At 38.2% G+C, this 10329-nt stretch overlaps 2 pseudogenes; one reads left to right on the forward strand and one right to left on the reverse strand.

The window, feature by feature from the left end:
• Positions 1-1166: 1166 nt before the first annotated feature.
• On the reverse strand, positions 1167-2119 carry LOC114633540 (annotated as a pseudogene).
• A 4625-nt stretch (positions 2120-6744) lies between these two features.
• Positions 6745-8207, forward strand: LOC114633561 (annotated as a pseudogene).
• The last annotated feature ends 2122 nt before the right edge of the window (positions 8208-10329 follow it).

Below are 10329 nucleotides of genomic sequence, written 5' to 3' on the forward strand. Positions count from 1 at the left end.
ATTGGCATATTTATATATTTCATTGGTAAGCCATTGTTATATTTGAAAAAAGTATAAAAATTGACGTTTATAGAAATACAGAAATTCATTAATATGTCAGTGTTTAATCCTTAGAAATTAAACAATTTAACCTTCAGACAAACTTAATCCAAGATCAACAAAGCATCCAATTGTCTACTAAGATGTCCATCTTCCAGAGAGCATCATTTATAATCATCTCTTCTTGTTTTTCATACATGTTTCCTTTCATGTTTCCTTCACCAGTGTGTCTATTTTCAGTGCCTTGTGACATGGTATTTTTGGACATTCTGCTTTGTATCGCTCAAATTAAACCCAGTTTATAGCTAGTAGTATTAGTCAATTGTATTTAGTGTCTCAAGAATTAGTGAATGAGTGAAATAATATCAAATACCATAGAAAACTGATGGTATAACCTCTTTAATCAAAACAATTACATTTCATAAAATCAGTTTTCATAGTGCTTAAAAACTGAATATTCAGAGAAGAACAGACCTCTTGCACATTTAAAAATAGGGAGTACTTAAAAGCTAGCAAATCCAGCACTTGGGAGGCAGAGGCAGGCGGATTTCTGACTTGGAGGCCAGCCTGGTCTACAGAGTGAGTTCCACGACAACCAGGGCTACACAGAGAAACCCTGTCTCAAAAAACAAACAAACAAAAAAAGCTAGCAAATCATTTGAATTGGAATATTCCACAAAATATAGCTTGTCATGTAGTCATATATACATATACATGTACTGAAGCACTGAACCTTTTTTTTTCTATATCAACAGCATACTTAATGTAAGAGTTTGTTCCTAACAGAGAGAAAAAAGTTGTCCCAAATTACTGCAAGTTTGATTTTAAACACAGAACAAAGATTGACATTTAGCCTCCATGGATCATTTTATTATTTTTCTATTTATATAGAATTCACTACGAGCACACATACAAAAAAAATGGAATGAGTAAATTGCATTTAATTTCTACATCCTATACTTTGGCAGAGCTTGATTTATAAAGAATATTTCATAATTTCACTTGTGAAGACTTCAGAACATTTACAAATTAGATGACTTAATACTATTTCACCCATGTTTTATGAAAACTGTGTCCACTATTTTCCCCATCATAAGCAGTACAGCTGGTATTAACATGCATTTGTTTTAGGTGATGCTGATTTTATCCCCAAGTAAAAACTTGATTACACTTTCCCGAATCTGCTTGGTCTTGACTCCATAAACAATTGGGTTCATGGTAGGGGGCAGTAGCAGGTAGAGGTTGGCCACTATGATGTGAATGTCGTGTGTGTCCTCCAAAATGATGAGTGAAGAAAGTAAGAAAGGCAGGCACATAAGTGATCACAATAGCACAGATGTGAGATGTGCAGGTGCTGAAGGCCTTGTGACGAGCATCAGCAGAGGACAGGCTCACCACTGTTCGCAGTATCATAGTGTAAGATACAGAGATACAGCAAATGTCAAATGCACCAATCAATAGAGCAACCGTGAGGCCATAGATTGCATTGACCTTGACATTGCCACAGGATACCTTGGCCACAGACATGTGATCACAGTAAGTGTGGGGAATAAGGGTGCCTCTGCAATAGGGCAGGCGCTTGGTGAGGAGAGTAAATGGAAAGATGAGCATTACACTCCTCAAGAATGTAGCAAGACCAGCCTTGGCAATCACAGGGTTGGTGAGAATGGTGGTATATCTTAGAGGATAGCAGATGGCTACATAGCGGTCCAGGGCCATGAGCATGAGCACACCAGACTCCATTCCAGTCAACATGTGGACAAAGAACATCTGGACAAGGCAGGAACTAAATCCAATCTTCTTGAAACTGAACCAGAATATGCAGAGCATATTGGGCACTGTGGATGTACACAAGGTGACATCAGTGAAGGATAGATAGTAAGGTCAAAAAATAGTGCATGGGCCTGTGCAGAGTTTCCTCATGGGTAATGAGGTAAATAAGCCCACAGTTCCCCACAACAGCAATCATGTACATAAAGCAGAATGGCAGAGAGATCCAGACATGTGCATCTTCCAGCCCAGGAACACCATTCAGGATAAAGAATTCTGGGGTCAGGCTGGAGCTGTTGGCTCCAGACATAATGGCCGGCAGGATGAGAGCATTTTCTATCCAGCAATAATGTCAGTGTCCTGGGAAAAATATAAATAAAAGGTAAGAAATAATAATAAGGTAAAAAAGAAATGAAGCCTTGAAAAATGATAAATTATTAAGAGCACCCTCCAAAATGAGAAAATTTCAAGAGTCTTGCAGGATTCTCTCTTACTCCAGACTCTCCTGCCATTTTTCACTTGACATGAACTATGAGGTTTACAAGTTGATTACCCCACTTATGGTTCAGCTTTCACTCTCTACAGTCATATAAGTACATCAAGCTTAGAATGTTGTTAATAACATTTTGACCTTGATGCACTTATCATATGATTAAGATTTTGCAAAAGGATTATTTATACAATGTGCTAAGATAATGAATAATGAATATTCTATGAATATAGCAGTTATTATTATTATATTATATTATTATTATTATTATTATTATATGCCCTATTATTAAAAGAAAATCTAGATTCTATGGCCTCCACATAATTCAGATTATTTCTGTGTTTTAAATAGAAAATATAGAGAAAGAGAGAAAAAAATCTTTAAACATTGAACAAAATCCATGGAAACCTTATAAGAGTTCATGAAAGGCTGCTGTTATTAGCAGGTAACTAAGCTAGTGGCTACTGTAATTTCTGTAAGAGAATTTGTCTCTGTGTTTGGAACATAGGTTCAATGTCTCAATTCTAACATAGCCAGAGGGTTCTTATGCTGACTCGTCAAAGGGGCCAGGATATTTGGAGAGGTCTGAACTGTTAGGTCTCCATTCTGCTTGCAATTTAAAACTAATCAGCGAGTGCAGAAATCAACTGTCTCTCAATGCATAGTAACAAAAATCTACCCACAACGCCAATTGCATCACAGACAGACAACACAAACATAGCTCTTTCTTTGCCTCCTTTAGTACAGGGAATTTTGTCTCATATTTCCCATACTGGGCTCCACTCACCTCCCATATAGTTATTTTTACAATGATTCACAGCACTAAAAATATTCCAAAGGAGAAAAAGCTAAGTTGCTAAAATTCTATTCTCTAAAAGTATAAAAGCTTCTTTCTGTAACATATTTACAATAGATATGGAGAAATCCTGACAATTAATGACAGCTTCTTTACAATACAAAATAGGTATGGGCCTTGAATTCCTGATCTTTCAAAGACTTTTATCATGAAGGGATGTTGAATTTTGTCAAATGCTTTCTCAGCATCTAGTGAGATGATCATGTGGTTTTTTTCTTTGAGTTTGTTATATAGTGGATTACATTGATGGATTTCCAAATATTCAACCATCCCTGCATTCCTGGGGGAATATTCAATCATAAAGCCTACTTGATTATGATGGATGATTGTTTTGATGTGTTCCTGGATTCAGTTTGCTAGAATTTTATTGAATATTTTTGCATCAATATTCATAAGGGAGATTGGTCTGAAGTTCTCTTTCTTTGTTGGGTCTTTGTGAGGTTTGGCCATGACTGTGATTGTAGCTTCATAGAACGAATTGGGTAGTGTTCCTTCTGTTTCTATTTTGTGGAATAGTTTGAAGAGAATTGGTATTAGGTCTTCCTTGAAGGTCTGATAGAATTCAGCACTAAAACCATCTGGTCGTGGGCTTTTTATGGTGGGGAGACTTTTAATGACTGTTGCTATTTCCTTAGGGGTTATGGGACTGTTTAGATGGTTTATCTGCTCCTGATTTAACTTTGTTACCTGGTATCTGTCCTAGGAAATTGTCCATTCCACCCAGATTTTTCAGTTTTGTTGAGTATAAGCCTTTGTAGTAGGATCAGATGATTTTTTTTTTAAATTTCCTCAGTTTCTGTTGTTATGTCTCCTTTTTGAGTTCTGATTTTATTAATTTGGATACTGTCTCTGTGCCCTCTGGTTGATCTGGCTAAGGGTTTATGTATCTTGTTGATTTTCTCAAAGAACCAGCTCCTGGTTTTGTTGATGTTTTGTATTGTTCTTTCTGTTTCTATTTGGTTGATTTCAGCCCTGAGTTTGATTATTTCCTGCCATCTACTCCTCCTGGGTGTATTTGCTTCTTTTTGTTCTAGAGGTTTCAGGTGTGCTGCCAAGTTGTTAGTGTATGCTCTCTCCAGTTTCTTTTTGTAGGCACTTAGAGCTATGAGTTTTCCTCTTAGCACTGCTTTCATGGAGTCTCACAAGTTTTGGTATGATGTGTCCTCATTTTAATTAAATTCTAAAAAGTCTTTTATTTCTTTCTTTATTTCTTCCTTGAACAAGTCATTATTGAATAGACCGTTGTTCAGTTTCCACGTGCATGTGGGTTTTCAATGGTTTTGTCATTATTAAAACCAGCCTTAGTCTGTGGTGATCTGATAAGATGCAAGGGATTATTTCAAACTTTTTGTATCTGTAGAGGGCTGTTTTGTGACAAATTATATAGTCTATTTTGGAGAAGATACCATGAGGTGCATAATAAAAGCACTATACAGCAAACCAGTAGTCAACATCAAACTAAATGGAGAGAAACTTGAAGCAATCCCACTAAGATCAGGGACTAGACAAGGGTGCCCACTCTCTCCCTATCTATTCAATATAGTACTGGAAGTCCTAGCCAGAGCAATTAGACAACAAAAAGAAGTCAAAGGGATACAAATAGAAAAGGAAGAAGTCAAAATATCACTATTTGCAGATGATAGGATAGTATACTTAAGTGACCCCAAAACTTCCATCAGTGAACTCCTAAACCTGATAAACAATTTCGGCAAAGTGGCGGGTTATAAAATCAACTCAAACAAATCAGTAGCCTTCCTTTACATGAAAGATAAACAGACTGAAAAAGAAATTAGGGAAACGACACCCTTCACAATAGTTACAAATAATATAAAATACCTTGGTGTGAATCTAACCAAGCAAGTGAAAGACCTGTATGACAAGAATTTCAAGTCTTTGAAGAAAGAAATCGAAGAAGATTTCAGAAGATGGAAAGATCTCCCATGCTCATGGATTGGCAGAATTAATATAGTAAAAATGATCATCTTGCCAAAAGCAATCTACAAATTCAATGCAATCCCCATTAAAATCCCAACCCAATTCTTCACAGAGTTAGAAAGAAAAACTCTCAAATTCATTTGGAATAACAAAAAAAACCCAGGATTCCAAAAACTATTCTCAAGAATAAAAGAACTTCTGGGGGAGTCACCATCCCTGACCTCAAGCTGTACTACAGAGCAATAGTGATTAAAAAAAAACTGCATTGTGTTGGTTTAGAGACAGGCAAGAAGATCAATGGAATAGAATTGAAGACCCAGAAATGAACCCACACACCTATGGTCACTTGATCTTTGACAGAGGAGCTAAAACTGTCCAGTGGAAAAAGGAAAGCATTTTCAACAAATGGTGCTGGTTCAACTGGAGGACAACATGTAGAAGAATGCAAATCGATCCATTCTTATCTCCTTGTACAAAGCTCAAGTCTAAGTGGATAAAGGACCTCCACATAAAACCAGATACACTGAAACTAATAGAAGAGAAGGTGGGGAAGAGCCTCGAATACTTGGGCACAGGGGAAAAATTCCTGAACAGAACACCAATGGCATATGCTCTAAGATCAAGAATTGACAAATGGGACTTCATAAAATTGCAAAGTTTCTGTAAGGCAAAGGACACTGTCAATAGGACAAAATGGCAACTAACAGATTGGGGAAAGATCTTTACCAATCGTACATCAGATAGAGGGCTAATATCCAAAATATACAAAGAACTCAAGAAATTAGATTTCAGACAATCAAATAACTCTATTAAAAATAGAGTACAGAGCTAAACAAAGAATTCTCAACTGAGGAAACTCAAATGGCTGAGAAGCACATAAAGAAATGTTAAACATCCTTAGTCATCAGGGAAATGCAAATCAAAACAATCCTGAGATTCCACCTAAGATCAGTCAGAGTGGCTAAGATCAACAATGCAGGTGATAATAGATGCTGGCAAGGATGTGGAGAAAGAGGAACACTTCTCCATTGTTGGTGAGAGTGCAAGATGGTACAACCACTTTGGAAATCAGTCTGGCGGTTCCTCAGAAAATTGGACATAGCATTACCTGAGGACCCAGCTATACCACTCCTAGGCATATCCCCGGAAGATGCTCGAACATATAACAAGGACATATGCTCCAGTATGTTCATAGCAGCCTTATTTATAATAGCCAGAACCTGGAAAGAACCCAGATGTCCTTCAACAGAGGAATGGATACAAAAAATGTGGTAGATTTACACAATGGAGTATTACTCAGCTATTAAAAACAATGAATATACATGGATCTTAAAAACCCACCTTTCTTCCTTCCATTTCTTTCTTTGTTTTATTTCTTTCTTTTTTTTTTTTTTGATGTTTCTATTTAGTCATTTCTGTTTTTTTGTTTTTTTCAGATAGGGTTGCTCTTTGCAGATCTGGCTGTCCTGGAACTCACTATGTAAAACAGGTTGCTTTTGAAATCAGAACTCCCTCTGCCTCTGCTTTCTAAGTTCATTTCACACCAATCTAAACCCACAAATTATTTTTTTATTATTTCAGTTTGTGTTTTTAAAAATTTACTAGTACATATTTAAAAGAGTTCTAAGAGAGGAGGAAGAAAAGTGGAAGAAACATGTTGTGTGAGTGTGAGGTTAAAAACACTATGCTTTGGAGAATAAGGCTTTCCCAGCATCACACAGCAGGTAAGTGGGTAGGGTCATAACTAAGCCCCATATCTCTCTACAGTTAATAGCCTACCTTCTCTCTTCCTTCTCAGAATTCTCAGGAAAATTCAATGACATCCTTGGTTAGAATGACAAGGAGAAAGTCAAAGGTTTGAGATGTGGAAGTCAATTTTTTTATCTCTAGGAGTCAGACCTTGAGATTGAAACAGCCCCAAACTGTCCCCCACAAAAGAAGAATGTTCCAAGCTTCAGATCTGAAAAGAGTACTGCAATCAATTGGAGGTGAGGATGGGTAAATTCTGTGATTCCATGTAGGTGTGGCTGGACTGCATAAAGAAGTGAGTAAGGTTCTGAATATGGGAAGATAGACAGAGAAAAGCAGATAATGTGTCCCTGTGATGTCACTGTATATGATGGAAATCATCATTCACCCTATCCCATATCACAATTTCCAAACCTTCTACTCATCTGGAGAAAAGACGAACTTTAATGGTTTGATTCCTCTGTACTTACTGATAAAAGCTTTCATCATTTCAGGACTCACGGATATCCAGCAATACTGGGGTAAGGAGAAACCACAGCAACATGAGGCCCTCTCCTCTCAATGTCTTCCAGAGTTTATTTCTCTGTTAAGTCTCATGTTTCATGTTGCTTCTTCCACTCTGCACAGAATCTGCCTCTCCTTGACTTTAAACAAAGCTTCTCCATGTTTCCTTTCTCTTTCTCCTTATGCCTCTGTTGCTTAAGTTACAAATAAGGAAATACCTTGTATTTTATCTGACTCAAAACATACATGTCTCATTTTTCTGCAGTTCATGTGACTCTAGGTGTAAAGTGCCAAGAAGGCATTGTCATTAACAAAGAAAAATGACAAATACAACAACATCTGAGTTTCAATAGGAGGAATCTTCAAATGTCTGAGACCTACCATTTGGGTGTCCTGGGATATCCAGTTATTTCCTCTGGGAATCATTACTGGGAAGTAGATGTGTCTAGAAGTGATGCCTGGCTCCTCGGATTAAATGATGGAATGTGTGCTCAACCCTGACTTCATTCAATGGGTGAAATGGCCTTCAAATTAAAACACAATTCTAAATTTAACAAAATGGAATGTATCTGCCTAAATATGGCTACTTGGTTATAGGGATGAAGAAAAGGTCTATATACAATGCCTTTGATGAGTGTTCTATCACTCACAATTCCTGTGTCTTGGCCCTCTCTGCCTGTTCCTCCCAGTCATGTTGGAGTTTTCCTGGACTGGGAAGCTTGCACTCTCTCATTTTATGATGTTTCTCCCTATGGATCTCTCATCTATAGGTTCTATGATCCTACCTTCCTTCCTAAAGTCTATCCGTATTTTAATCCTATGGAGTGTTCAGAGCCAATGACAGTGTGCGGGCCACCCTCTTAAACCCTCACCTATATCTCTGCAGTGCCTCCTGTCTAGTGTATCTCATGTTCCTGTGTTCTCCTGCATCATTTTAACTTTCTTTTTTGTCTTGGGTCCTTTATTTTAATGACCTTCACTTCTAACTACAAACCAGTGTGGATTCATCTCCTCCATCTAGTTGTCGGTCTGTTCACAAGATGATTACTGTCATTTGTCATTTCTGATATTCCCAAAGAAAATGGCTGTTTCCTCACTAAGTTAAATAGAGTCCCTGCTAACACCATCTCTGTATGAACACAGTCAAAAGAATGATGCATGGTGATCAATGGCTTAGGAACCTGTGAGAGAGGCCCCAGAACAAAAGTCAGAGGGCCTTTTACCTTAAGTACATTTTGTTCCCTGAATTGCTTCAGATGTAATTTTGTGCCTCCTGCAAAAAGAAAATATGCATTCAATTTGTTAAATATGTATATCTTGTTGGCTGTCCCAACATAGCTGTAGAACCCATTCCTGTGAAAGAATATACTGAGTGCTGGCCTCAATATACACTGATTCTTAATATAAGATTGTGCCTTGACTTTGTGCTTTGTGAGATATAATCTATAGTATAGTTCCAGAAAACTGTGATAATATGGTCTGCCCTGAGACAGTAATAGGAACGGTTTGCTCTGTTAATATTTAATATGTATTAGTGGTATTTATTTACATGTTTTTCTGATTTTGTTCAACTCCAACAACCTTCCTGCCTTCTTTGTCCGTTCATATATAAAAGCACAGTGAAACTGAAGTGACATCTGCAGTGTTAGGCTGCTGTCCCTCCATTCTTTCAGGTCTTCTAACGCCAGGTCTTACAGACAGAACTATGTAGGCCCACAACAGTAGACAGATCTTCCTTTTCTGGTGCCTGCAATAGAAGCCAAGGCTTCTTTTATGCTTACGAGTTGCTCTCCCACTGAGTTACTTGCCTCAGCTCTGTAAGGTCACCACAACCCCATTCCTTCTGTCACTGACAAAATGAAAGTTCTTTTTAAGCTTGTCTAGCAGTTTAGAAAATTATATATAGGAGTTTCTTGCTAAGGAACGGGACCTCAGGAGAAGGTCAGTTTAACCACAATGCTTGTGTTTAATAAAAGAGTTAAGAAGGACACCTCTCAAATGATATCCATTAAGACCATGTGTTTAGAGTATCCAGGTTCTAATCCTGCCTCTCCACATAGCAGTGCAACCCTGAGTAAGATCCTCTCAAGTCTGTGTTTGCTTGGATTTTTTTCTTTTGTTTCATTTTTCTTTTTTGCTTTTCAGTTTTGGTATAGATAGAGCACCTATATTGCAGGTCAATGTAGGAAAATAAATTTTATAAAGCTCTGGGGGAAAATGCCCGTTCTTCTAAGATTGATGAACTAAGCTCATTTACTCAGACCATCTTGGCTGAAGGAGGCAGCCAGTTCTGACAGATGATCTTCTCACTCCACAAATATGCTACTGAACACCTAGGCTGAAACACATACACAAATTAAAAGGGATGATATAATTTTTGGTAAGAGAAGAAGTTCAATACTTATAATGCATCCACTGCACATTCAGTAGGTGGTGATTGTGTTAATTAATGGGTAGATGTGCTATCCTGATGTTCTTTTTTTTATTGGATGTTTTATTTACATTTCATATGTTGTCCCCTTACCCTATCCCCCACCCACCCAGGAACCCCCATTCCCTCACCCCTCCTCCTTCTTCTCTGCGGATGTAACCCCTACCTTCCCCCCACTCCCACCTCCCCACCCTCAAAATTCCCACCCCCTGGGGCGTCCAGCCTACATGAGGTCAAGGATCTCATCTTCCACCTATGCCCAGCAGGGCCCTCCACTCTTACATATTCAGCTGAAGCCCTGGATCCCTCCCTAAGTGCTCCCACGCTGGTGGTTTAAACCCTGGGAGCTGTGGTTGGTTGGTATTGTTGCTCTCCTCATGGGGCCACAAACCCTTTCAGCTCCTTCAGTCTTCACTCTAACTCCTCCATTGAGAACCCCATTATCAGTTCAATGGCTAGTTGTGAGCATCTGCCTCTGAATATGTCAGACTCTTGAAGACCTCTGAGGAGACATCCATATCAGGCTCTTATCAGCATGCACTTCCTGACTTCCAC

This window comes from Grammomys surdaster, unplaced genomic scaffold (assembly GCF_004785775.1).
Source record: "Grammomys surdaster isolate TR1022 unplaced genomic scaffold, NIH_TR_1.0 693, whole genome shotgun sequence".
In the NCBI taxonomy this organism is placed as follows: Eukaryota; Metazoa; Chordata; class Mammalia; order Rodentia; family Muridae; genus Grammomys; species Grammomys surdaster.